Raw genomic sequence first — 27,682 nt, 5'->3', positions numbered from 1 at the left:
CACAATTTTCTGAGGGACCGGAAGCTGCGCAGCGCGTGGTCAGAGATGTCGCCGATGTCGCCAAACGGAAAGTGGAGACTGATCCCAGTGGAGAAAAACGACCAGTGACCAGCGCCCGCTGTGAGTCCCCATCACACCACCAGCTCCAGCCACTACTCCTCTGGTCCCCCTTGCTGACTCCTGCCCCCCTCCCCCATGATACCCCCCTCTAACCCATGGCTCTTCCCCCGTCTTTTCGCCGAGCTCTCTCCCTTCCCCCTCCCCTCTCCCCCCCCCAACCCCTTCCTCCCCCTCCCCCCACAACTCCACCCCACCCCACACCCCTCCCCCCACAACTCCCACCCCACACACCTACCCCCACAACCCCCCAGTCTACACACCCCTCCCCCCCCCACAACCCCATGTGACTGGGACCCAACGGGTCCCACTTAGTCTTTCCTACTAAATATGTGATTTGTTGTAGTCACAGATTTCTGCTGATCATTCAACAGTCAATTAATTAAGAGTATATTTACTTTGTCCCAGTAAAATTGTTGACACTATTGCTATTTCTTATGAATATTTGCAGCTTAATTTTACTGGTGACAACCACTTCTTACTGCATTTGATTCGCAGCGCACAGCTTCACTGATCAGTGATTATGTTTAAATGATCAGAATCATTGATAAAATCTTTACAGGCAATTTGAAAGATTTATATGACTATTCCCATTGACCTTCCTTACCCTCTGAATTTTTCCCCACCATGCTTCAGGCAGTAATTTCCAAATCACAACAAAATTGCAGCATTAAAATATTCTCCTCATCTGACATCTGTTTATCTTACCAATTACCCTAAATATGTGTTCTCTGATTCTAGGCTCTTCTGCCTCTGGGAATAATTGCCTGAGGATACATACTTTAATGGTGTTGGTTTAAATAATATATATGTTAACATTCTCTTTGTCCCGTAATAGTGTAGCTGAATCTAGCAAATGAATCATGGATGCTGACTCTGATGTCTCTGCTGATGCATAACATGTCACTGCATATTTCTTTTACACATGGAGCCAAAAGCTTAATTACCTATCCATGTAAACAGATTACACAACACTCATTCACAGTGTCACCAATGGACTGCACAGAGTTTATCTAGATTCATTGGATGCTTTGGTTTTCTCCTTGCACTTCATAGCAGGGAACTGAGCGGGTATCTAACAATTGCAGCTGTATTGTGAAGGAAATTTAACAAGAACAACCTCTAATCTTAACTGTTTAAACCTGAAAGGATCCTGGCATCAGATGGATTGAATTCTACAATAGACTGCTCACTGAACTAACCATTTTCTTTGCTGATGCTGAGACTTAAGCATTATATTTATATTACTAAAAGTCTGTTCTTGACCGGTTTTGGCCATCTATGCTGCGATTTCCGAAAGAACGCCGCCGCCTACGGCTGTCATTTTTGGCCACCTTGCTCAGAGCCGCCCTCCGCCGCATGTGTGCCGAGGATTTTTTGATTAAAAATGACAGAGATATTAACGTTTTTACAAAATTTTCCATTCTCTCTGCTGCCCCCGCTGGCGGCAGGGGGGAGGGACTATAAAACCAGGAAGTGGTGTGCCACACAGTCTCTTCAAGATGGAGGAAGGCAGAGGGTCACGTTTCTCTGAGCTGTGAATAACACTGAACACATGTCTACTCAAATGTAAGTGCCCTTAGTGGTTCTAAAATGCTTGCAGAATGTGTCTATTGGTTCTAAAGCTTGCAAAAAAATGTCTATTGGTTCTAAAGCTTGCATAAAAATGTCTATTGGTTCTAAAGCTTTCAAAAAATGTCTATTGGTTCTAAAGCTTACAAAAAGTGTCTCTATTGGTTCTAAAGCTTGTAAAAAATGTCTATTAGTTCTAAAGCTTGCAAAAAAAGTGTCTATTGGTTCTAAAGCTTGCAAAAATGTGTCCATTGGTTCTAAACCTTGCAAAAATATGTCTATTGGTTCTAAACCTTGCAAAAAAATGTCTATTGGTTCTAAAGCTGGCAAAAAAATGTCTATTGGTTCTAAAGCTGGCAAAAAAAAGTCTATTGGTTCTAAAGCTTGCAAAAAAAATGTCTATTGGTTCTAAAGTTTGCAAAAAATGTCTATTGGTTCTAAAGCTTGCAAAAAAATTACAATTGGTTCTAAAGCTTGCATAAAAATGTCTATTGGTTCTAATGCTTGTAAAAATAAAAGTCTATTGGTTCTAAAATGGTTCATACAAGCATGGTGGCTTGGTTGCTTTGGCTTGAAGTTAAAAGGCACTACTTACTGCAAATGGTGGCTTGGGTGTGGCTTGGGTGTGGCTTGAAGTTGAAAGACCACTTACTGCAAATGGTGGCATGAAGTTGAAAGGCACTACTTACTGCAAATGGTGGATTGGTTGCTTTGGCTTGAAGTTGAAAGGCACTACTTACTGCAAATGGTGGCTTGGGAGCTTAGGTTTGAAGTTGAAAGGCACTATTACTGCAAATGATGGTTTGGTTGCTTTGGCTTGAAGTTGAAAGGCACTTCTTACTGCAAATGGTGGCTAGGTTGCTTTGGCTTAAAGTTGAAAGGCACTACTTACTGCAAATGGTGGCTTGGGTGTGGCTTGGGTGTGGCTTGAAGTTGAAAGACACCACTTACTGCAAATGGTGGCATGAAGTTGAAAGGCACTACTTACTGCAAATGGTGGATTGGTTGCTTTGGCTTAAAGTTGAAAGGCACTACTTACTGCAAATGGTGGCTTGGGAGCTTTGGCTTGAAGTTTAAAGGCACTATTACTGCAAATGGTGGCTTGGTTGCTTTGGCTTGAAGTTGAAAGGCACTACTTACTGCAAATGGTGGCTTGGTTGCTTTGGCTTGAAGTTGAAAGGCACTACTTACTGCAAATGGTGGCTTGGATGTGGCTTGAAGTTCAAAGACACCACTTACTGCAAATGGTAACATGAAGTTGAAAGGCACTACTTACTGCAAATGGTGGATTGGTTGCTTTGGCTTGAAGTTGAAAGGCACTACTTACTGCAAATGGGGGGCGTGGGTGCATTGGCTTGAAGTTGAAAGGCACTATTACTGCAAATGGTGGCTTGGGAGCTTTGACTTGAAGTTGAAAGGCACCACTTCCTGCAAATGATGGCTTGGGTGTGGCTTGAAGTTGAAAGGCACTATTTACTGCAAATGGGGGGCGTGGGTGCATTGGCTTGAAGTTGAAAGGCACTACTTACTGCAAACTGTGGCTTGAAGTTGAAAGGCACTACTTACTGTAAATGGTGGCATGAAGTTGAAAGGCACTACTTACTGCAAATGGTGGCTTGTGTGCTTTGGCTTGCAGTTGAAAGGCAGTACTTACTACAAATTGTGGCTTGGGTGCAATGGCTTGAAGTTGAAAGGCATTACTTACTGCAAATGATTGCATGAAGTTGAAAGGCACTACTTACTGCAAATGGTGGCTTGGGTGTGGCTTGCGTGTGGCTTGAAATTGAAAGACACCACTTACTGCAAATGGTAGCATGAAGTTGAAAGGCACTACTTACTGCAAATGGTGGCTTGGGAGCTTTGACTTGAAGTTGAAAGGCACTACTTACTGCAAATGGAGGCTTGGTTGCTTTGGCTTGAAGTTGAAAGGCAGTATTTACTGCAAATGGTGGCTTGGGTGCTTTGGCTTGAAGTTGAAAGGCACCTCTTACTGCTAATGGTGGCTTGGGTGTGGCTTGGGTGTGGTTTGAAGTTGAAAGCCACTACTTACTGCAAATGGTGGCTTGGATGCAATGGCTTGAAGTTAAAAGGCATTACTTACTGCAAATGGTGGCGTGGGTGCATTGGCTTGAAGTTGAAAGACACCACTTACTGCAAATGGTGGCATGAAGTTGAAAGGCACTACTTACTGCAAATGGTGGATTGGTTGCTTTGGCTTGAAGTTGAAAGGCACTACTTACTGCAAATGGTGGCTTGGGAGCTTTGGCTTGAAGTTTAAAGGCACTATTACTGCAAATGGTGGCTTGGTTGCTTTGGCTTGAAGTTGAAAGGCACTACTTACTGCAAATGGTGGCTTGGTTGCTTTGGCTTGAAGTTGAAAGGCACTACTTACTGCAAATGGTGGCTTGGGTGTGGCTTAAAGTTGAAAGACACCACTTACTGCAAATGGTAACATGAAGTTGAAAGGCACTACTTACTGCAAATGGTGGATTGGTTGCTTTGGCTTGCAGTTGAAAGGCACTCCTTCCTGCAAATGATGGCTTGGGTGTGGCTTGAAGTTGAAAGGCACTACTTACTGCAAATGGGGGGCGTGGGTGCATTGGCTTGAAGTTGAAAGGCACTATTACTGCAAATGGTGGCTTGGGAGCTTTGACTTGAAGTTGAAAGGCACCACTTCCTGCAAATGATGGCTTGGGTGTGGCTTGAAGTTGAAAGGCACTATTTACTGCAAATGGGGGGCGTGGGTGCATTGGCTTGAAGTTGAAAGGCACTACTTACTGCAAATTGTGGCTTGAAGTTGAAAGGCACTACTTACTGCAAATGGTGGCATGAAGTTGAAAGGCACTACTTACTGCAAATGGTGGCTTGTGTGCTTTGGCTTGCAGTTGAAAGGCAGTACTTACTGCAAATTGTGGCTTGGGTGCAATGGCTTGAAGTTGAAAGGCATTACTTACTGCAAATGGTGGCATGAAGTTGAAAGGCACTACTTACTGCAAATGGTGGCTTGGGTGTGGTTTGCGTGTGGCTTGAAATTGAAAGACACCACTTACTGCAAATTGTGGCATGAAGTTGAAAGGCACTACTTACTGCAAATGGTGGCTTGGGAGCTTTGACTTGAAGTTGAAAGGCACTACTTACTGCAAATGGAGGCTTGGTTGCTTTGGCTTGAAGTTGAAAGGCAGTATTTACTGCAAATGGTGGCTTGGGTGCTTTGGCTTGAAGTTGAAAGGCACCTCTTACTGCTAATGGTGGCTTGGGTGTGGCTTGGGTGTGGTTTGAAGTTGAAAGCCACTACTTACTGCAAATGGTGGCTTGGATGCAATGGCTTGAAGTTAAAAGGCATTACTTACTGCAAATGGTGGCGTGGGTGCATTGGCTTGAAGTTAAAAGGCACTACTGTAAATGCACTTACTTCCTGTTTGCATTGTATATTGATTTTAGATAAAACGCTACCACTTACGGCTGTGATTTTTGGCCATCTTACTCCGCTGAGCAGATGCAGTGAATTCTTCCCATCAATGAATAATAAAAGTGTTATTAGTTTAAAATTTTTTTTTGAGAATCTCTCTCCTGTCAATCACTCCATGAAAGCCACACCTTTTCCGGTGGGGGGGGGGAGGGGTTATAAAACCCGGAAATGTGGGTGTGGCTCATTCTCTGCAGGATGGAGGAGGGAGAGGTCACGACTCGCTGTCTTTAGTGGCTTTGCACCCTACTTCAAATGATATGAAACTGCACTTGAATTTGATGGCCTTGCACCCTGCTAGAAGTGGTAAGAAACTGCACTTGAATTTGGTGGCCTTATACCCTGCTTGAAATAGAATTTCAAGGATTAGCCGTGAGTCAACTACCAGCCCACCAGCCGTGAGTGAGTGAGTTGCCAGCACAACAGGCTTGATTGACTGAGACGCCAGCCCAAGAATCCATTTGGTGCACAATTTGCATACTAGCCCTCTGGAAACCAGTCCCTTCAGCCCACAACACCCATACTCGCGCACCAGAAAGCCCCCCCCCCCCCCCCCCCCCCCCCCCCGCCAACTGGCCACCAATATTAGAATTGGTGGAGAGGTGGAATATTGCGTTGGATGACCAGCCCTCCTGTGTGATGCTGGGACCCAACGGGTCCCACTTCGTCTAGTACATTATATAAACTCTCAGTTAAGTAACTCATCCTGCATGGGAGAGAGTCATTCAGAATATTGACAATGTTCTTGTTCTCAATAACCAACGAGTTGTACTGTTCCCTACAAATATTTCTTGTCCAAATACACATCCATTTTTCCCACGATTTATTTGAATCTCGTCATCCTTTCAAACTGTACTGCTCACACAACAAAACACAAACAGTTTCCCCAAAGCAAACGTGATTTACTCTTGTGAAGTCCTTTCACAAATGTAGGTCTGAACTAAACTTTTGATTAAAAACAACATGTTTTATGAACTCAGCAAGTCAGGCAGCACCTATGTAGGGAATGGAGAGACCATGTTTCGAATAGGGGAGGGAAGATGAAAAAAACAGGTTCTGGGGGGGAGGGGGGGAGGGGGGGGAGACATAGAACCATAGAAAATAGGTGCAGGAGTAGGCCATTCGGCCCTTCGAGCCTGCACCGCCATTCAATATGATCATGGCTGATCATCCAACTCAGTATCCCGTACCTGCCTTCTCTCCATACCCCCTGATCCCGTTAGCCACAAGGGCCACATCTAACTCCCTCTTAAATATAGCCAATGAACTGGCCTCAACTACCTTCTGTGGTAGAGAGTTCCAGAGATTCACCACTCTCTGTGTGAAAAATGTTTTTCTCATCTCGGTCCTAAAGGATTTCCCCTTTATCCTTAAACTGTGACCCCTTGTTCTGGACTTCCCCAACATCGGGAACAATCTTCCTGCATCTAGCCTGTCCAACCCCTTAAGAATTTTGTAAGTTTCTATTGCTTGTTAGAGACAATACTTGTTAAATGATAGGAAAGAACTGCAGATGTTGGTTTAAACCAAAGTTAGACACACAATGCTGGAGAAACTCAGCGGGACAGGCAGCGTCTCTGGAGTGAAGGAATGAGTGACGTTTCGGGTCAAGACCATTTCTCAGAAGGATTTCCAGTCTGAAGTAGGATCTCGACCCGAAATGTCACCCATTTCTTCTCTCCAGAGATGCTGCCTATCCCGCTGAGTTACTCCAGCTTTTTGTGTCTATCTCCTGTTAAGTGATAGGTGGATATAGGTGGGGGGGAGGGGTTTGATTGGAAGATAGGTGGAGTAAGTGACCGAGGCGAAAGGTGAAAAGGAGAGAAAAGGATGTTGGATAAGGAAAAAAGAGGAAGGGTGAAATGTAAGTGAATCCTACAAGGATATTCACAACATGAAGTTATAAATTTGTTTTGGAATACATGTTTCGTGTTGTTTTTTCACTTTGTCCAAACAAATGTTTAGTGATGATAGAGGCAATGTGCAGTGACTGCAAACCAATATGCTTGCAGTCAGCAGCACACTCTGTCAAGAGAACACTTTCACTTCCTGAATGGAGAATATCAGTGCCCTCTCTTATGCAGCAGTAAGTAACTAATTAACTGTGAGATGGTGCATACATACCCAGATGCATAGCAGTTTATAATAACAGTAATTTGGACACCAAATGTGATCTTGCCCATTCCTGCGCTGAAATCATAATTGCAGCTGGCAGAGATGGATAGTCTCTGCCTATGTCCTCCCATTGTCACTCATGTGGATCTTCACCTCATTCACTGTTCACTTAATTTACTGTTCTATTAAAATCCCCACTGGATGTGGCTTCCTGCCGTTAGTGCTTCTTTTTTCTCCTCCACCCTCCACTAGCTTATCCTAATTTTTGTGCACTGCATTCATTCTCCCAACTGTACTGCATTGCAAGGGGAATGGCCACTAGGCAGAAATGTTGAAGACCAATTGTTTGGACTGAAATCTGAATGCAGCATTCAGCACCTTTCACACCACTTATTGTTGGATTTGATAGTTCCTACTGTCTGGAGGAAGGAATAAGTACTTTTAGGTTCACAGCAACACCAACAAAAAAATGAACCAATTATCGGCCAGAAGTAGCCAATGATATGTATAAATTGTATCATTGGTGGGGGCCTTCCCATATGTATAAATTGAGTCATTGAGCTGGGTCATAGTGTCGTAGAGCCATACAGTGTAGAAACAGGTCCTTCGACCCAACTTGCCCATGCCGACCAATTTGTTCCATCTACACTCGTTCCACCTGCCCGTGCATGGTCCTTACCCTCTAAACCTGTCATGTACCTGTGCAAATGTCTCTTAAATGTTATGATAGTACTTGCCTCAACTACCTCTTGGGGCAGTTCCATATACCCACCACCATTTGTGTAGCAAAAGTTACTCCTCAGGTTCCTATTAAATCGTTCCCTCCTCACCTTAAACCTATGTCCTCATGTTCTCAATTTTCTACACTGGGCAAATATTTTAGAAAGAGCGGTACTGAGTTCCAAATAAGCATTTTTTGCATGAATCAACAATGCATATCATGTTTTATACCTGCTGCATATACTTCTGCAGACATTCATTGTTGACATTCTTTCTGATATATTTAGCTACAGTATCTGTGCCTGCGGCGGACACTGCCTTGAATTTCCATTGGTTTCCATATTGCCCTAACTTAGGGCGCAAAAAGCCCAACCTCTGGTCAAATATATCTTCAAAACACACTGTACTTACCATGTCAGTTAAATAGCCGGAATAAATGCTAAGAAGAACAAGCATGAGAATAGATTTAATAACAAGATCTGCAGATACTGGTTTATACCAAGAAAAGGCACAAAATGGATCTGGTGAGAAGGCAGGAACGGGGTACTGATTGTGGATGATCAGCCATGATCACATTGAATGGTGGTGCTGGCTCGATGGGCCGAATGGCCTACTCCTGCACCTATTGTCTACAGTCTATTGTCTAGTGTCTAAAATGTTGGAGTAACTCAGCAGGTCAGCAAATGCTGCCGGAGATGCATAGGTGAGGTTTAGGGTCAGGATTCTTCTTCAGACTGATTGAAATGGTGGTTGGAAAGATAACTAAAGAAGAGGAGGGGCAGGACAAAGCATGCCTGGTAATAGGTGAACATAGGCAAGGGTTTTTTTTTAAATATATATTTGTTGGGTTTGTAAAATAAAGATTTCAGTAGCTTGTTACTACTTATCATTTCTAGATTATTTTATTTGCTAATGATGGAAATTGAATGCATTGCATGATTTCTTAAACCATTCTTAATAACCATTGGTTATTTTTTAGCGTATTAATGGAAGGGAAAAGAAACGTAATCTTTGAATTGGCATTGATTTTCAGTTTGTTTCTAATGTTCGCACAGACCACCTGCAGTGTAGCATTATATTTTCATATTACTCTCTGTAGGTGTTTGTAATTATCCTATTGGTGTTTGACATCTGCTTGTTCGAATCAGCAGTCAAAACACTTATGCTTCAGAGAAATACATTGGTTCAAGTCTCACAAAGTGGACGTGAATGTGAAGTTAACCTCAATGCCTCATGAGTCACATGCATGTACAGGAAAAATTGAAAAACTGGAAAGATGTTAAACCACGGATTTGTTTTCAACATTTTCCCTGTAACCATTTACCAGTGGTTGTGATTTCAGGAGTAGTATGCTTGTGCCTTTTTGATCTTCTCATAGCAATTTGACCTAAATATAGAAAGAGAGCAAGCCAAAGGTGTTCTCATTTGAGTTTAGGATTAATGGCATAAAAAAAATAATTTAAAAAATATATATACTGTATATCACTAGGGTAATAGCATTTATCTGCAGTGGGAATGGGAATTCCTAACCGAGCAGTCAGTTAATGCACCTGGAAGGTTAATGGTACTCAATTGCATACATTCCCATATCTGTATTGCTGGCTGCCCGTTATAGAAGGTATAATAAAATACATTTAATCCATATGCCCTGTTCTTTCAGAATATTGCAGACCAGACATGTGTTAAAATTATTCTTAGGCATACCCAATTTGTTTTTTGCTTTCTGCCTGTAGCTGTTGACATTACCATACACCACTTCTGTACAGTCCTATTGCTAGGACAACAGCAATGCATGAATGCCAGGTCATTTGTTCTGATTAGCGAATATGACCTTTCCTAAATTTCCTCAGTATTGCGACACTATATTTCATAAAGATAACGTTTAGCTGTTTGACCTCATTAGGTTTTTACAGCCAAGAACACTAAAATAAATTAGTTTATGCAAAATTGTATTTATCAACCCGTGATTTTGTACTGAAGGTCAGTTCAGACATCTGAAACTAACTTTTTGCATGCACTTATGCTCAGTCGACCAAAGTCTGCAGGATCTCCCGGTTGCTATCCATTTTAACTTCTCTTCCCATTCCCATACTGACTTTTCTATTCTGTCATTCTGAGATATTCACGTTCTTAAGTAAATCTGATTTCCCTTTCGCTTTACATTCTAGGACATCTGAGATATACTCTTTCTTCAGTAAACATAGTTTCCCACCTGTGGTCATAGATGCGTCCCACACCTGCGTATCCTCCGTGTCCCATAGTTCTGCTCTTGCTCCCCCTCCCCCGAGATGAAACAAAGGCAGAGTTCACCTGGTCCTCACCTTTCACTTTACCAGTCTCTGCATCCAACACATCATCCTCCAACATTTCTGTCACGTCCCATCCCCACCCCTTTCTGCCTTCTGCAAAGACCACTCCTTAAGGAACTCCTTGGTTCACATCCTTTCCCACCCAAACCACCCCTCCCCAACTACTTTCCTATGCAACCGCAGGAGAAGTAACATCTGTCCCAATACCTACACTCTCACCTTCATCCAGGGCCCCCAGCAGATCTTCCAGGTGAGACAGAAGTTCACTCACACCTCATCTAACCTCTTCTGTTGCATCCAGTGTTCCTGACGTGGTCTCCAATACATCGGTGAGCCCAAGCAAAGACTCGGCAACCATTTTGCAGAACACTTACACTCGATCTGCCAAGGCCTGCAGGATCTCTCGGTTGCTATCCATTCTAACTCCTCTTCCCATTCCCATATGGACCGTTCTGTCCTGGACCTCCTCCATTGCCAGAATGAGGTCACACATAAACTGAAGGAACAACACTTCATATTCAACTTGTTCAGCTTACAATCCAATGGTGTGACCATTGACTGCTCCAATTTTAGGCAGCTACATAACCCCCCCGCTTCCTCTTTCCTCATATACACAACCCCTTCTTTCCCCCATCCCTTCCCTTATGCTCCATCTGGACATGGCCCCATTTCTCCTCTGCCCCTCAGCTTCTCTGGCCTTTATTGAACCATCTGCCTGTCAAAAAATCCATCTCACCTTTGTTGGCCAATTACCTGCCAGGCTTTGTTCTGCCCCTCTGAAAGAGCTAATAATCAAATCTAATAGTCAAATCTAAAATGGAGTTCTGCTACAAAAGCATGGTCTAGTAGAACAAAAGAATGGCTCGGTGCCAAGTTTGAATGACTGCAAATTATATGGAACACAATATGGAGGACAGGTTGTCTTTTTAATAAAAACATTAAGATGGAAGCCTGCGTCATAATATGTGCTCTTTCAAGGCCATAAAGAAGCCAAGATTGAAAAAAAATAGCTGACGCTCAAGTGATAAGTAATAACTTGTTATTGGATGAGCTTGATTTGGACACAGGTTTTCCTATATTCTGAAAGGCTATAGAATCTTTCAGTCATGCCATATTCAGACTTGGTAGGAATGTTTTACTGAGAAGAAAAATGTATAATTGTGCTAAGTTTCCTTTGTTGTGTGTGTGGAGCCCGAGAAGCACTGAGCAACATTTGTGCTCATTGTAGATCTTGCCACTCCTGTCAGACGAATCAATTCAAGATTGCCATGGTTTACCTTTAACAATTTTGTTGCTATCTGCTTTTTAAGGAACGAACTTTGACATTTGGCTGTAGTCGGCAGGGATCTCGCTGGGACCAGCAACAGATGACTGAGTAAGAGGGTGCAGTTGACCGGGATCTGAAGGGGAGAAAACCGAGCTCTAGTTAGACCCTTTGAAGAATCTCCTGGGAAAAAAACTATGGTCCCTCAGTCTGAGGTTGGCCTGGTTCCCAGACAAGATCCTTAGAAGCAGACAGCGAAGGTAAGACCGCTTATGTAAAGGATTGACTTGTGTATTAAATTGGGTAAATTAAAGGATTGGGCATGGCAGACTAAAGAGGTTTGTCACAAGTAAAGGACTGGGCACAGCAGACTAAAACATTTTGTCACTAATGTGTATTGTAAAGCCAAGATGTCTTGAAAAGAAGTGTATTGGAAAGACAATGTGTCTTGAAGAGACAGTGTTTTGAAAAGACTGTTGTGAATTTGCTATCGGAGACAGTAGCCAGGATTTGGGCATTACAGACTGCAAAGGTTTGATACTAATATAAAGGATCGGGAATAACAGGCTGAAAAAGTTTGTTACAATTTGTGTACTAAGTAAGTAGTGATTTGGAGATTGGATAGACATGGAAATAATTTGGATAACAGTGACAGAAAGATGGCTGTACAACACATGTGTTATTTGTTTCATAAGAACAACAAGGATTATAGAATATTGAATTATAAATTGACCAAACGTTTGAGTAATGAGTCTTGGGCAGTAGGAGGAATATGGAATGTGGAGACTATTGAAGGCAGAGAGAGAGAATGTGAGGCAGAAATGAACTGGATGGAGACACGAGATAAGAGTTGGATGGATTACATCTGTAAAAGAGGGATTGAATTGAGGAACAAAGATAGAACTGTTAAAGGATGGAAAGTTCTTCAGATGGAATGCCAGTGGGCAGAGGAATAGGAGATAAGGGCTAAGGCAGAGAAAGAAAGCGCTGATAAGAGTTCGGAGAACAGCAATTAGTAGTTAAGAACAAACCCGGTACCGGTCAGCTACATAACCCCCCCCCCCCCGCTTCCTCTATGTCTGGCATGGCGACCCTGTCTATAGAAGAAGGGGGAGGTGGCCAATCACAATCTGGATCACTGTCCAATCACAGCTCAGACCACTCCCATTTTGAACATTAGCCTGCCCACCATTACAACAAATTACTCCCTTTGTTCATTTTAAATTCTCACTCCAACAAGAAGACGACTTTTGCAATTTAAAGGCACTGCAAGCCTTAACCCTCCCAGTCAAAGTTCACAAACACAAGGACAATGGGGCTATTGACCCTAGTTTTTATCCTGAGGTTGGCCCAGATGGGCTGGACTTGGGGAACAAACCCTGCACAAAGACGTCCTGAATAAGGCTGAATAAGGCTGTCCTTATGTTTATAACACTGACCAAGATGGGTCCATTACCACAGGTTCTTGAAGAACCAGGAAAAGGTGGCAGCGACAGACCCAAGCTGAAACACATGAGAAATGTGCTCACCAATGCCCAGTCTGAAAATGACCATTTCACTTCCATCACACAGCAGCTGAAGCAGAGCAATCAGGTTGTGGAGTTGAAAAGCCTTGATTTCGGAGTGCAACTCAGTTACAGAACTGGATTGAAGTAAATCCCAGCCAGGATCAAAGTGAGGAGCTGAGTTGGGATGGATCAGACAAGCCAGTTGGCATTGATGAAGAAGGAGGATGAATGCTGGTTTCACACGCTGATGGACAACTTGGGAGAAAGAACGACTCCAATTTGTGAAAATAAACTACATTTGTGATGATTCTGAATGTGGACACTTTCAAACAGCGGAAACATCTGTCAGTTCACCAAATGCGCCATACTGGAGCAAAACCTTTGCAGTGTGAAGTTTGTGGTTTCCAGTGCAGGCAAAGAGCATTCTTGAAATACCATATGACCAGGCACAAGGCAGAAGCTGAACTTGAATTGGCTTGTGACCAATGTGAGAAGCGGTTCGAGAAGGCTCACAATTTGAATGTTCATATCTCCATGGTTCATCCCTTGACCCAGAATACAGATAAAAACAAACCTATTGAAATGGAATCAAGTTAGCTAAGTATAGAAACATTAATTAAGCAGGAACTCAGTTAATAGTTATTCAACAACTAAATGATGAGTCTAAAAAATATTGCACCCTTTTTCAGTGTCAGCAAGACACAAAGGATTAACATGAATAAATGCAATCAAGCCAGGCTCACCTGGAATAGGTAGAGCAAAGGAAATGTTAGTGTGGAAAATATAGTTCTGAGCATTATAGCACACCAATTCCAGAGACAATGTAGAATGTCTGCAAAGAGGTGAATCAGGCAGAATCCTAGCAATTGGAAGGACTGTTCAGAACTCTGATAACAGAGTGGAAGAAGCTAGTTGGTGTTGTGGTGAGGCAGGATTCCACTTTGCCACAGTATATCTGTAGGAACTGTCACGCTCAGTTTTATAAGTGTTGGACTATCTCAAAAAACTTCATTCGAAAAGTGAATACTTCACCAGTAGCTTCAGTACAACATGAACAAAAGGCTAGAAGATGTGCTGCAGCAACTGAAACATAATCAGTGCAATCACTTTCACAATCTCCGTTAAGCAATTCTGAGTCTGGTGACTTTAGGCAGATGTTAAACGATAGTGTCTTGGTTGCAAGCCCACAGGGTCTACAGAGTTTGGTCACCTGGGCTCACCATCATGGTAGTAGACAATAGACAATAGGTGCAGGAGTAGGCCATTCAGCCCTTCGAGCCAGCACTGCCATTCAATGTGATCATGGCTGATCATCCCCAATCTGTACCCCGTTCCTGCCTTCTCCCCATATCTCCTGACTCCGCTATTTTTAAGAGCCATATCTAGCTCTCTCTTGAAAGCATCCAGAGAACCTGCCTCCACCTCCCTCTGAGGCAGAGAATTCCACAGACTCACCACTCTCTGTGAGAAAAAGTGTTTCCTCATCTCCGTTCTAAATGGCTTACTCCTTATTCTTAAACTGTGGCCCCTGGTTCTGGACTCCCCCAACATCAGGAACATGTTTCCTGCCTCTAGCGTGTCCTAACCCTTAATAATCTTAAGTAGCTGTGGTTCTCAGCCACATGTACAGAGTGTTTTAACAGCAGGGTATCGAGGAGTAGTCGGTGCTGTGTGGGTTTGTCCAGGGGGCCACAGTTACATCCTGGACATGCATTCAAGTCGCAGTGTTGTTTTGAATGAGGGACAGTGCCCATCCAGTAGAAATAAGGACTAAATGGAGGAAGTTCTGGATGGTTCAATAACCCTTTCACATCAGAATGGAACAGTGACTGAAAATGGTGAGGGTGATAATGTTGCGAAGCATCAACCTGTCCCAGTGTTAGCAGACTTTCAGCCTTGTCTATACAGTGGAGCCACTTCGCGGTCAGTGGATGTGGACAACATCGGAATCCCCATTGAAGAAAGATATGTTCTTGCGCTCAGATCCTGAATATACAGAGTGCTCTTGGGAAAAGGTTCAGGTACAAGATGCAACTCAACCACTAAATGTGAAAACAAATAGTTAATTGCAATGAAGCATCTTGGTCTATAAGGAATGATACTGTGGATGGATTGGAGTTTAGTGATCTTTCTGAAAGGTATTTATCAAGTGAAGATGACAGAGAAATAAAAGCTAAGAATGGCTCTTCAGATGAGTCTTTTCAACCATATTGGAAGAAGAAGAGTAAGTTACCAGTTAAGAAGTGCAATATTAAGGATGTGAAGAAACAACCTGGACAAAAACGTGGCCGGAAACCAAACTCCCCACCGTGTATCAATGTCAGTATAACGGTTGCTGTGCTATTTACAGAGGAGTTGAGGGACTTAAGAAACATATAAAAGAGCAGCATGAAGAGGTGCGTGAAAGACCTTGCCCCCACCCAGGATGTAACAAGGTGTTTCTGATTGATCGCTATTTGCAGCGCCATGTAATGCTGATCCATACAGAAGAAAGAACATCTTTACAGATCAGGAGGAAGTGCAAAGCCTTTGGTCACAACTTCGGAAAGACAAACCACATTTGATCAACAATCTTGAAGCATTTTGAGCTCTATCGTATGACCAAGGGTCTAGAGAGAGAGAAGCTGAACATTTTGAAACAGATGGACCTCTTGAAAGAGATTATGCATATCCCTATCCAGGAAGACAATGACTCAGACCTGGTGGGTAATCAGTGTGATGACAATCAGGACATTGATGAGGATGGCAATGATGGCGTTTCCGATGAGAAGGACAATTGCCGTTTTGTTCCCAACCCTGACCAGATCGATGCAATGGTGACAGCAGAGGAGACAACTGCAAGGACAACTTTGGCAACAACATCCCAGATATCTATGACATGTGCCCCGAGAACAGCGCCATCAGTGAGACTGACCTGAGGAAGTTCCAAACGGGACGATGCAGATCGATCCTAACTGGGTAGTGCGCAACAAGGGCAGGAAGTTACTGCAGACTACCAACTCTGACCCTGGCCTTGCTGTCAGATTTGAGAGTTCAACGACATCAACTTCAGTGGCACCTTCTACATCAACACAGACTGCAATCTACGGTGGCTTTGTCTTTGGCTTCCAGTACAGCAGCTGCCTCTATGTGGTGATGTGGAAACAGCCACCTGAATCTACTGGGAGGAGAAGCTGTCCAAACCTATGGATACGCTAGCATCTCGCTCAAGGTGGTGAACCCCACCACAGGCCGAGAGAGGGGGAGCACCTGTGCAACGATTTACGAAGAGACTGGCAACATCCTCGGACAGGTGCAAACTTTATGGCACAACCCCAATATCGGCTGAATGGATTACGCCGCTTACAGGTGGCACCTGATCCATCAACACTAAACAAGCTTCATCAGGATGGTTGTCAATGTAGAGAGTGAGAACTGGTTGCCATACTATTGGTTTGATGAACTTTGGGGTACTATTGAACTGGTAGCCATATCTTTGCTTTGGGATACTGTGATACATTAAGGCTCTATCATTCTGCTAATCATTGCTCTAATGCTTGCGACCATTGTGTGTACCTGCCGAGGACTGTGAATGTTATCATATTTGATAAAAAAGGAGGGAATGAAAGAGCTATCAGTCAAATCTAATTGTAAAATTTAAAATGGAGTTGTTCTTCTACTAAAGCATGGTCTAGTAGAACAAAAGAATGGCTCGGTGCCAAGTCTGAATGATTTTGCAAATTATATGGAACACAATATGGAGGACAGGTTGTCTTTTTAATAAAAACATTAAGATGGAAGCCTGCATCATAACATGTGCTCTTTCAAGGCCATAAAGAAGACAAGATTGAAACTAATAGCTGACGCTCCAGAGATAAGTAATAACTTGTTATCGGATGAGCTTGATTTGGACCCAGCTTTTCCTATATTCTGAAAGGCTATATAATCTTTCAGCCATGCCATATTCAGACTTGGTAGGAGTGTTTTACTGATAAGAAAAATGTATAATTGTGCTAACTTTCCTTTGTTCTGTGAGTGGAGCCCGAGAAGCACTGTGTAGCATTTGTACTCATTGTAGATCTTGCCACTCCCGTCTGACGAATTAATTAAAGATTGCCATGGTTTATCTGTACCAATTTTGTTGCTAAATGCTTTTTAAGAAACAAACGTTGTCACCTCCTCTCCACCAGCTCCCCCATCCCCCTTCTCCATAATCAGTATGAGGAAGGGTCCCAACCCCAAACATCATCTTTCTGTGTTCTTCTGATATGCTGCCTGGTATGCTGAGCTCCTCCAGCACTCTGTGTCTTCTTTTGTAAACCAGCCTCTGTAATGCCTTGTTTCTAAATCTAAATGTTAATGTTCACTTAGCTTGACCATTGGAGCCATCTCACTGCTTTGTGGCACAGTTTCTGTTTATTACCTTTCTGTTTACCCATGCAGACAAGACTCCTTTGCCAAATTCACTACCTAAAACTCTCTTTTCTAGCCTTAGTGATGACAATTGATTGTCACCCTTGAGTGGTTTAGGACTGCAATTCTTCTGCCAAACCTTTGAGTTCCAGTACTCTTATGGAAATATGTCAGAATCTGAACATTCAGTTTAAAAAAAAAAGAGAAAATCATTTATATGATGTTGCAAATAACAACATTTCCAAATGGAATTAAATTGCTAATAATTGCTCACATTTTGGAGGATTTTTGATGTAATTTGGAATAACTTAGACTTCAAAATGGCGTAATAACTTGGCGACTCTTTATATTGTCTCAATGTACTACACTTGTACTTCATCCAAGATTGTGCTTATGTTTAGTAATATGTTTATTGAAACGTATGCTAAAAACTATTTCACTGGTACTCGGTACATGTAACAATAAAGCACCAATGAACCATTGAACCGTTCTGCTGTGCCTTTGTCACCTATAAACTTGCACTGATTGTATACTTGAGGTTATCCAAAACCAGAGTTTCATAGTCAAATTCCGCTTCCCACCAGTGAAGTGCTTTAAACATCTTGCAATGCGAAAGACACTATGAATTCAAGTTGTTGTGCTGTGTAAATTAGGTAGCAATCAGTGTGGCATACATTTTAGATACAAATGACAGAGCACTGTTATGAAGTTTGCTGGGACACATTAATCTTTAATTATTTTATTAATACAAAACTCTGCTGGCAGTATTTCAAATCGCATCAAGTCCTGACAACCTAACATGGCCTTATGCATAGTCTTCTGCAGTCCCCTAAAAAGTCCCCTAAGTGGGACAGGCCTATTAGTCTACCAGGGTGACTAATTGTAAAGATCTCACCAGCCTATGCGTGAAGATTTTTTTTCTGAAACTGCTGCCCTTGTTTCTAGACTCTTTAATCACAGGGAATATCATCCCTGCCTGTAGCTTGTCAAGCCCTGTAAGAATTTCAATGAAGATCTCCTTTCATTCTTCTAAAGCCTCAAGAGTATAGACCCAATCTACTCAATCTTTCCTCATTTGCAAACCCAGCATCCGCAGAGCCAGTCTGATGAATATTAATTGCATTCCATGGAAAGTTAATCCTGTTTGGATAAGGAGACGAGAAATTAGTAGAATATTACAAGTGCGATCTCACCAAGCCCCTATCATTTAGCCATCGATATTCCTATATTAAGACACTGGTCAACAGATAAAGGTTTGCGTTCTTGTCTGTTTGTTGTATCTGCATGTAGGCTGCCAGCAACTTCTATACCAGAACACCACCTTTACATCACACAATCAGTTATCATTTAAAACTTTCTAACTAAAAGGATTCAAGTTTCTGGATCACTGGGACCTCTTTTGTGGAAGGTGCGACCTGTACAAAAAGGATGGGGTGCACTTGAACCTGAGCGGGACCAATATCCTGGCGGGGAGATTTGCAAAGGCTACTGCGTAGAACGGATAGGGGGAGGGACTCAAATAGAGAAAGCTAGTAGACAGTGTGTGAGGCAGGAGGCAGAGAAGGGAAGCACTCAGACCCAACATGTAGGGGTGAAAGAAGAAAACAATAATAAACAGAGAATAAGAGGTGGTGGGGTTCTTAAATGTGCGAGCAGAGAGACAGAGGGGTGTAAAATGGGGCTGGAAGCAATAGGTAGCAAGGTGAAAAGTAAAAGTGGCAGAAATCAAAAAGGGCCACTTTTCAACATAATTGTATAAGGGGTAAGAGTGTTGTAAAAACAAGCCTGAAGGCTTTGTGTCTCAATGCAAGGAGCATTCGTAATAAGGTGGATGAGTTGAATGTGCAGATAGCTATTAATGATTATGATATAGTTGGGATCACAGAGACATGGCTTTAGGGTGACCAAGGCTGGGAGCTGAACATCCAGGGATATTCAATATTCAGGAGGGATAGACAGAAAGGAAAAGGAGGTGGGGTAGCGTTGCTGGTTAGAGAGGAGATTAACACAATGGAAAGGAAGGACATAAGCTTGGAGGATGTGGAATCGGTATGGGTAAAGCTGCGAAACACTAAAGGGCAGAAAACGCTGGTGGGTGTTGTGTACAGGCCACCTAACAGTAGTAGTGAAGTTGGAGATGGTATCAAACAGGAAATTAGAAATGCGTGCAAGAAAGGTAAAACAGTTATAATGGGTGACTTCAATCTACATATAGATTGGGGGAATCAAATTGGCAGGGGTACTGAGGAAGAGGATTTCTTGGAATGTATGTGGGATAGTTTTCTAAACCAACATGTAGTGGAACCAACAAGAGAGCAGGCTATTCTAGACTGGGTATTGAGTAATGAGGAAGGGTTAGTTAGCAGTCTTGTTGTGCGTGGCCCCTTGGGCAAAAGTGACCATAATATGGTTGAGTTCTTCATTAGGATGGAGAGTGACATTGTTAATTCAGAAACAATGGTTCTGAACTTAAAGAAAGGTAACTTTGAGGGTATGAGACATGAATTGGCCAAGATTGACTGGCAATTAATTCTTAAAGGGTTGACGGTGGATATGCAATGGAAGGCATTTAAGGACTGCATGGATGAACTACAACAATTGTTCATCCCAGTTTGGCAAAATAATAAATTAGGGAAGGTAGTGCTTCCATGGATAACAAGGGAAATCAGGGATAGTATCAAAGCAAAAGATGAAGCGTACAAATTACCCAGAAAAAGCAGCCTACCAGAGGACTGGGAGAAATTCAGAGACCAGCAGAGGAGGACAAAGGGCTTAATTAGGAAAGGGAAAATAGATTATGAAAAAAGAACTGGCAGGGAACATAAAAACTGACTGCAAAAGATTTTTATAGATATGTGAAGAGAAAGAGATTAGTTAAAACAAATATAGGTCCCTTGCAGTCAGAAACAGGTGAATTGATCATGGGGAATACAAGGACATGGCGGACCAATTGAATAACTACTTTGGTTCCGTCTTCACGAAGGAAGACATAAATAATCTGCCGGAAATAGCAGGGGACCGCGGGTCAAATGAGATGGAGGAACTGAGTGAAATCCAGGTTAGCCGGGAAGTGGTGTTGGGTAAATTGAATGGATTAAAGGCCGATAAATCCCCAGGGCCAGATAGGCTGCATCCCAGAGTACTTAAGGAAGTAGCTCCAGAAATAGTGGATGCATTAGTGATAATTTTTAAAAACTCTAGATTCTGGAGTAGTTCCTGAGGATTGGAGGGTGGCTAATGTAACCCTACTTTTTAAATAGGGAGGGAGAGAGAAAACGGGGAATTACAGACCAGTTAGTCTAACATCGGTAGTGGGGAAAATGCTAGTCAGTTATTAAAGATGGGATAGCAGCACATTTGGAAAGTGATGAAATCATTGGACAAAGTCTGCATGGATTTACGAAAGGTAAATCATGTCTGATGAATCTTATAGAATTTTTCGAGGATGTAACTAGTAGAGTGGATAAGGGAGAACCAGTGGATGTATTATATCTGGACTGTTAGAAGGTTTTCGACAAGGCCCCACATAATAGATTAGTATACAAACTTAAAGCACACGGTATTGGGGATTCAGTATTGATGTGGATAGAGAACTGGCTGGCAGACAGGAAGCAAAGAGTAGGAGTAAACGGGTCCGTTTCAGAATGGCAGGCAGTGACTAGTGGGGTACCGCAAGGCTCAGTGCTGGGACCCCAGCTATTTACAATATATATTAATGATTTGGACGAGGAAATTGAATGCAACATCTCCAAGTTTGCGGATGACACTAAGCTGGGGGGCAGTGTTAGCTGTGAGGAGGATGCTAGGAGGCTGCAAGGTGACTTGGATAGGCTGGGTGAGTGGGCAAATGCATGGCAGATGCAGTATAATGTGGATAACTGTGATATTATCCACTTTGGTGGCAAAAACAGGAAAGTAGACTATTATCTAAATGGTGGCCGATTAGGAAAAGGGGATATGGAACGAGACCTGGGTGTCATGGTACACCAGTCATTGAAAGTAGGCAATCAGTCTGAAGAAGGGTTTCAGTGCGAAACGTTACCTATTTCCTTCGCTCCATAGATTCTGCTGCACCCGCTGAGTTTCTCCAGCATTTTTGTGTTCCATTGAAAGTAGGCTTGCAGGTGCAGCAGGCAGTGAAGAAAGTGAATGGTATGTTAGCATTCATAGCAAAAGGATTTGAGTATAGGAGCAGGGAGGTTCTACTGCAGTTGTACAGGGTCTTGGTTAGACCACACCTGGAGTATTGCGTACAGTTTTGGTCTCCAAATCTGAGGAAGGACATTATTGTCATAGAGGGAGTGCAGAGAAGGTTCACCAGATTGATTCCTGGGATGTCAGGACTTTCATATAAGGAAAGACTGGATAGACTCGGCTTGTACTCGCTAGAATTTAGGAGATTGAGGGGGTTCTTATAGAAACTTACAAAATTCTTAAGTGGTTGGACAGGCTAGATGCAGGAAGATGTTTCCCAATGTTGGGGAAGTCCAGGACAAGGGGTCACAGCTTAAGGATAGAGGGGAAATCCTTTAGGACCGAGATGAGAAAAACATTTTTCACACAGAGAGTGGTGAATCTCTGGAACTCTCTGCCACAGAAGGTAGTTGAGGCCAGTTCATTGGCTATATTTAAGAGGGAGTTAGATGTGGCCCTTGTGGCTAAAGGGATCGGGGGGGTGTGGAGAGAAGGCAGGTACGGGATACTGAGTTGGATGATCAGCCATGATCATATTGAATGTTGCCTCAGCCATCTGCACTGCAAAATCGTCCATAGTGCACATGGGATAGTGAGGTATTTTAATGGCTGTGTTTAAGTCCTTTGGATTGATACAAATCCATATTTCTACTTTATTCTTCTTTGTTGCCACAACCACGGTGGAAGCCCAATCCGAGGGGTCAACGACGGGAGCAATCACACCTAGAGACACCATTCTGTTGAGTTCACTTTGAACACAGTCCCGCATAGCCTGGGGAATCTTGTGAGCTGGACGGACAACTGGAATTTCCTCAGGTTTAATGGTAATTGTATACTTAATGGACAGCCTGCCCAGCTTGTTGTCAAACAAAGTTTTGTATTGTGTCAGGATTTGTTGGCTAAAGTAGACAAAAGAGCTGGAGAAACTCAGCGGGTGCAGTAGCATCTATGGAGCAAAGCAAATAGGCAACGTTTCGGACCAAAACCCCTCTACAGACGTCACCGGTTGTAGTCAGATGACAAACAGAAGGGCTGAAAGAGACAAGTCCCAGGCCATTTTCAAAGTCCACACTCTAGTTCTTATGAGCGGTTCCTGTTCTTGGCAAATCCCAGGCTGTTGCGGGCCTCCAGCCATCACCTTCCTTGGATGTGATGTACCTCTCCTCGCCCATCCACCTTATTTCCTCGTGGGTACCTACCACGAGGGCGTGGTAGGCCAGACCCCGGTTCCCTTGCCTATCGGACTTGCACCTTGCCTGTTGTGTCCGATGTCATAACCAGCTCCCTCCACCTGGTGTCTAGTCTTTGGTGTACAAGCAGGGGTGGACTCGGTGTCCTTCCCCTACCAGGCCACATTCCGCCGGGTTCAACGAGCAGGGTACGGGCTCAGCAACTTCCGGGCTTGCATTTGGCCATTGAGGACTGGCTCGGCGAGCTCTCCATGAAGCCGCAATCCGCCAGTTCTTGACAAAAATTACCCATTTAGAATCATAGTCATAGTCATGCAGTTGTACAGCTCAGAAACAGCCCATACAGACAATGTTTGCTGTGCTATCCTCATCAGCCATCTCAAATTTGTGAGACACAATTTCACACAAACACAGGCATGCTGCCTATCCCTAAACAGTCCTTGTCTTTCCAAATGCATGTAGATCCTCTCTGTCAGAATTCCCTCTGGTAACCTACTATCCAATTGATGTAAAGCTCACTGGTCTTAAATCTCATGCTTTTCTTTGTAGCCTTTTGTTCAAATAGAAACACAATATTTGCCACTCTCGAATATTATGGCATCTCACCCACGACTATCGATGATAATTTGAGTGATCTTGGTTCTGCAACATTACAGCAATGGCTACATTTCAAAGATGCTTATTTGGCTGCCAACTTCCTTGAGATGCCCTTGAGGTTGTGAAAAATGCTTTATATAAAAATTCCTTTTTTTCTTTTATCGCTTTGTGTGCCTACTAGAGAAAAGTGGGCAACATCATCGAGTAGCTTAATGTATTGTATGCCCTCATTCTGTTGGAAGCTTGCTTTAATGAGCATGAAGTATGTTTGGTACTCAATACATTTCACAGCAATTCAGTGTTATGGAACATTAACTTGGGAAGAACATTGCCAATGTGACAAAGTATTTAAGTAATGAGCTACACGCTTATCATTGCAATTTCAATTGCATCAGTCTCTTTATCACAATAAAGGAGGCCACGATTATTTTTACAATTCTCTGTGTAAATTGCACACAATTAGTAAGAAGTGAACAGAAGTCCCGAATGATCCAATGAATGATGGATATAAATCATCAGGCTGCAATCACCCTATTCCTGAATAATAGCTTTAATGTGTTGTAAACATAATCAATTTTGTTAAGTGTCTGGGTTTTTTTTCCCTTTGTAATATCATCATGTTCATTCCCCACCGCCCATTGCAATACATCAAATGTGAAGAAGGGTTACCGTGAGAAACAGGTAAAAAGGCACAATTTTATTGCTTCTTTCTGAATATTAGCTTCCTACGCAATGAAGTACTTCCGACTGGATCAATATTCTAACAATGGCGAGGTCCCATAAACAATAATGATAATTTGTTCATGATAGCGCTAATTGAAAAAGAAAGGTTGGACAATGCTAGGAAAGAATAAGCGAGTTTGGTATTTCAACTGAATATGCCCAGGTCATAGGTCACTTGAGATAAATATTCCCGGCAGCTGAGCTGCTGCTTGTATACAGAACTGCGTTTCATTAATAGTCAGGATCGAACCCGGGTCTCCGGCGCTGCAAGCTGAGTTGAATTGCTACTGGAGTTAGATAATGTAGAACAAAGGCGAACGGGTGATCTCACTACCGTCCCCGTCCCCTCACGAGTGTCCCATCCCTGTCCGGGGGTGGCCGGAGATGTCCAGGGTGACGGGACACCGACCCAGAGCAGTGGCAGCCCCAGGCTTACAGCCATCACTAACTGCAGCTCAACTCTGCTCCAACTCCCGAGGAACCCATTCCCTGACGGACCGGGGACCGTCAGCTGCACTTCTCGCCTTGTGCAATGGCTGTCGGTTATTATACAGGGGCGATCCAGCACCCCTCTCCTGCATAACCCCAGGAGGCAGATTTGAAAGCGGAGTCTCACTACCGTCCCCAATCCCCTTCAAGTGTCCCATCCCTGTCCGGGGAAGGCCGGAGATGTCCGGGGTGATAGGACACCGGCCGGGAGCAGTGGCGGCCCCAGGCTTACAGCCAGCACTAACTCCAGCTCAACTCTACTCAACACCGAGGAACCTGTTCCCTGATAGGTCGGGGACAGTCAGCTACACCTCTTGCCTTATCCAGTGGCTGTCGGTTAACCTCCTCGGAGAGAGAGAGAGAGAGAGAATGTCCTCCAACGCTGCCGGGAGAGGTTCTGCGGAATACCGGAGGGTGAGTTTGTGAAGTGACACAGAGATACTATCAAATTATTGTTGATAAATGAGCGACGCCTGTCCACTATTGAGTTCTAGATGAATTCATTGGTAGAATACAACAATTTATACACAGTTTATACAGCCAGCGCTTTGTTCGCTTTTTCTTTATCACAAATGACTTTTGACAAATCCCATGATTTCTTGCATTTTTTGGAATACTGAACTCGCTTATTCCCTGATATTCTAATTTATGTGTCATGATATTTTTATTATTAGCCCGAGGAATAGACTTTAACGTCTTGCTTTAACATACTGTATCATTCAAATGTTGTACCTCCAGCAGTGGGCTGTCTGTTTGCAGTATATTTGAATATTAACCTTAACTTTCTGTTCAATTCTCTTGAACTTGTGTCCCTCCATGTTTAGAAATACGTATGCAACTCACTGAGTCTTAGCTGATGACTGGGAACACTGGAGGAGCAATCCTCTCTCAATTTCTTTATCTCCCTCCCTGCAGTAGTAATTCTCTTTTGTTCGGCATCTGACTACAATGAAATCTGATACAAAATAGTGGAAAACATTGGTTAGACGACAATTAGCATCTGCTCCATTTTCACCCTTAAATCAGCGCCTGACACCATGATCATGAGATGCACGAATTACATAAATGACATTAATAGTTGGTTTATTTATAGAGGCTGACCTTGAATTGGTGGTCTGCAGGGAGCTCCATTTTTTATTTATTCAAGAGATGTGAGCTTCAAAGACTGATCCAGCATTTAATTGCCCATCTCTAATTGCCCTTGAGGAGATGGCAGTGAGCTACCTGCTTGAAACACTACACTCCTTACGCTGTGGGTATACTCGCAATGTTGTTAAGGAGAGAGTTCCAGGAATTTGCACTAGCAACAGTGAAAGGAATGCCAATAACTTTCCAAGTTAGGATGGGATGTGGATTGGATGGCGATTTCCAAGTGGTGGTACTGTACTGCCATTTTTTTTGTTGCAATTATTGTCCTTTTATCTGGTAGAAGTGGGGGGTTTGGAAGGTGCTGACAAAGTAGTCTTATAAGTTGCTGCAGTTCATGTGTTTAAGAAGGAACTGCAGATGCTGCCGCACCCGCTGAGTTTCTCCAGCAGTTTTGTCTACCTTTGCTGCAGTTCATTCTATGGATGGTAGAAACTGCCACTACACTGCATCAGTGGTGGAGTGAGCACATAGAAACGGGGTGCCAATCCAGCAGGGTACTATGTCCAGTATATGCCAAGCTTCTTGACTGTTGTGGAAGTTGTGCTCATCTGGGCCAGTGGAGAGTATTCCACCACATTCCTGATTTGAGCCTTCAAGATGACGGACAGGCTCTGGGGTATTTGGATGAGTAACACCCTGCATGGCTGCGAACCTCTGGCCTGCTCTTGTAGCCACATTATGCATATAGAGTCATAGTAATAACTACAGCATGGAAACAGGCCCTTTGGCCAACTCGTTCCTACTGACCAAGATTATTTCTCCAGTTTAGTTTCTTCTCAATGTTAACCCCCAGGATATTGATAGTGGGTCATACGGTGATGGTAATGCCATTGAATGCCAGGAGGTCATGCTGCATTGTTTCTTGTGGATATTGTCATTACCTGACACTTGTGTGTCATGAATATTACTTGCCACTTGTCAGCCTTAGCCTGGATATTGTACAGTTTTTGCTACATATGGATGAGCACTGCTTCATTATCTGAGGTGTCACAAATAGTGCTGAACATTGTCCATTCATCTGTGAACATCCCTACTTCTGACGTTATAATTAAAGGAAGGTCATTGTTGAAGTAGCTGACGGTGGTTGAGCACAAACACTTTGCATGAGGAACTCCTCCAGAGATGTCCAGTAGCTGATTGTGTTGACCTCCAAATACCACAACCACCATCCATTATGCTTGGCCTAATTTCAACCTGCGGAAAGGCTTTTCCTCTGATCCCCATTGATTTTAGATTAGCCAGTGTTCCCTGATGCCTTGTTTAAACTCCAAACAAAGCTTGTACTTGGCAAGTGCTAATTTCCCAGTGGAATCTGTAAGTTAAATGCGTGTGATCAAAGGTGAGGGTATTGGGGGTGTAGCTATCCTCACCCATCAAAAGAGTGAAGTGCTTTGGCACCTGGTTGTGCTATGCATTGTATACTAATTAGCTTCACATATAAAAATAAATCTTCGGAACAACTTTTCAAAATTCAACCTTTTTGGTAAAATATGTAAAAACAAAGTGAAGAACTGAGTTTTAAGTAAATACTTAGGGACAGCACAGTGGCGCAGAGGTAGAGTTGCTGCCTTACAGCGCCAGTAACCTAAGTTTGATCCTGACTGCGGGTGCTGGCTGTATGGAGTTTGTACGTTCTCCCCGTGACCGCGTGGGTTTTCTACTAGGTCTCTGGTTTCCTCCCACATTCCAAAGACGTACAGGTTTTTTGGTTAATTGGTTTCGGTAAAGACTGTTCATTGTCCATAGTGTGTAGGATAGTGCTAGCGAATGAAAATCGCTGGTCGGTGCGGACTCGGTGGGTTAAAGGACCTGTTTCCGAGCTATATACTAAACTAACCTAAACTAAACAATTTAAAACATTTTAAAACATTCAAACA

Source organism: Amblyraja radiata, chromosome 5, assembly GCF_010909765.2.
Source record: "Amblyraja radiata isolate CabotCenter1 chromosome 5, sAmbRad1.1.pri, whole genome shotgun sequence".
NCBI lineage: Eukaryota > Metazoa > Chordata > Chondrichthyes > Rajiformes > Rajidae > Amblyraja > Amblyraja radiata.
The sequence above is the reverse complement of the archived record's forward strand: the minus strand, read 5'-3'. Positions refer to the sequence as shown.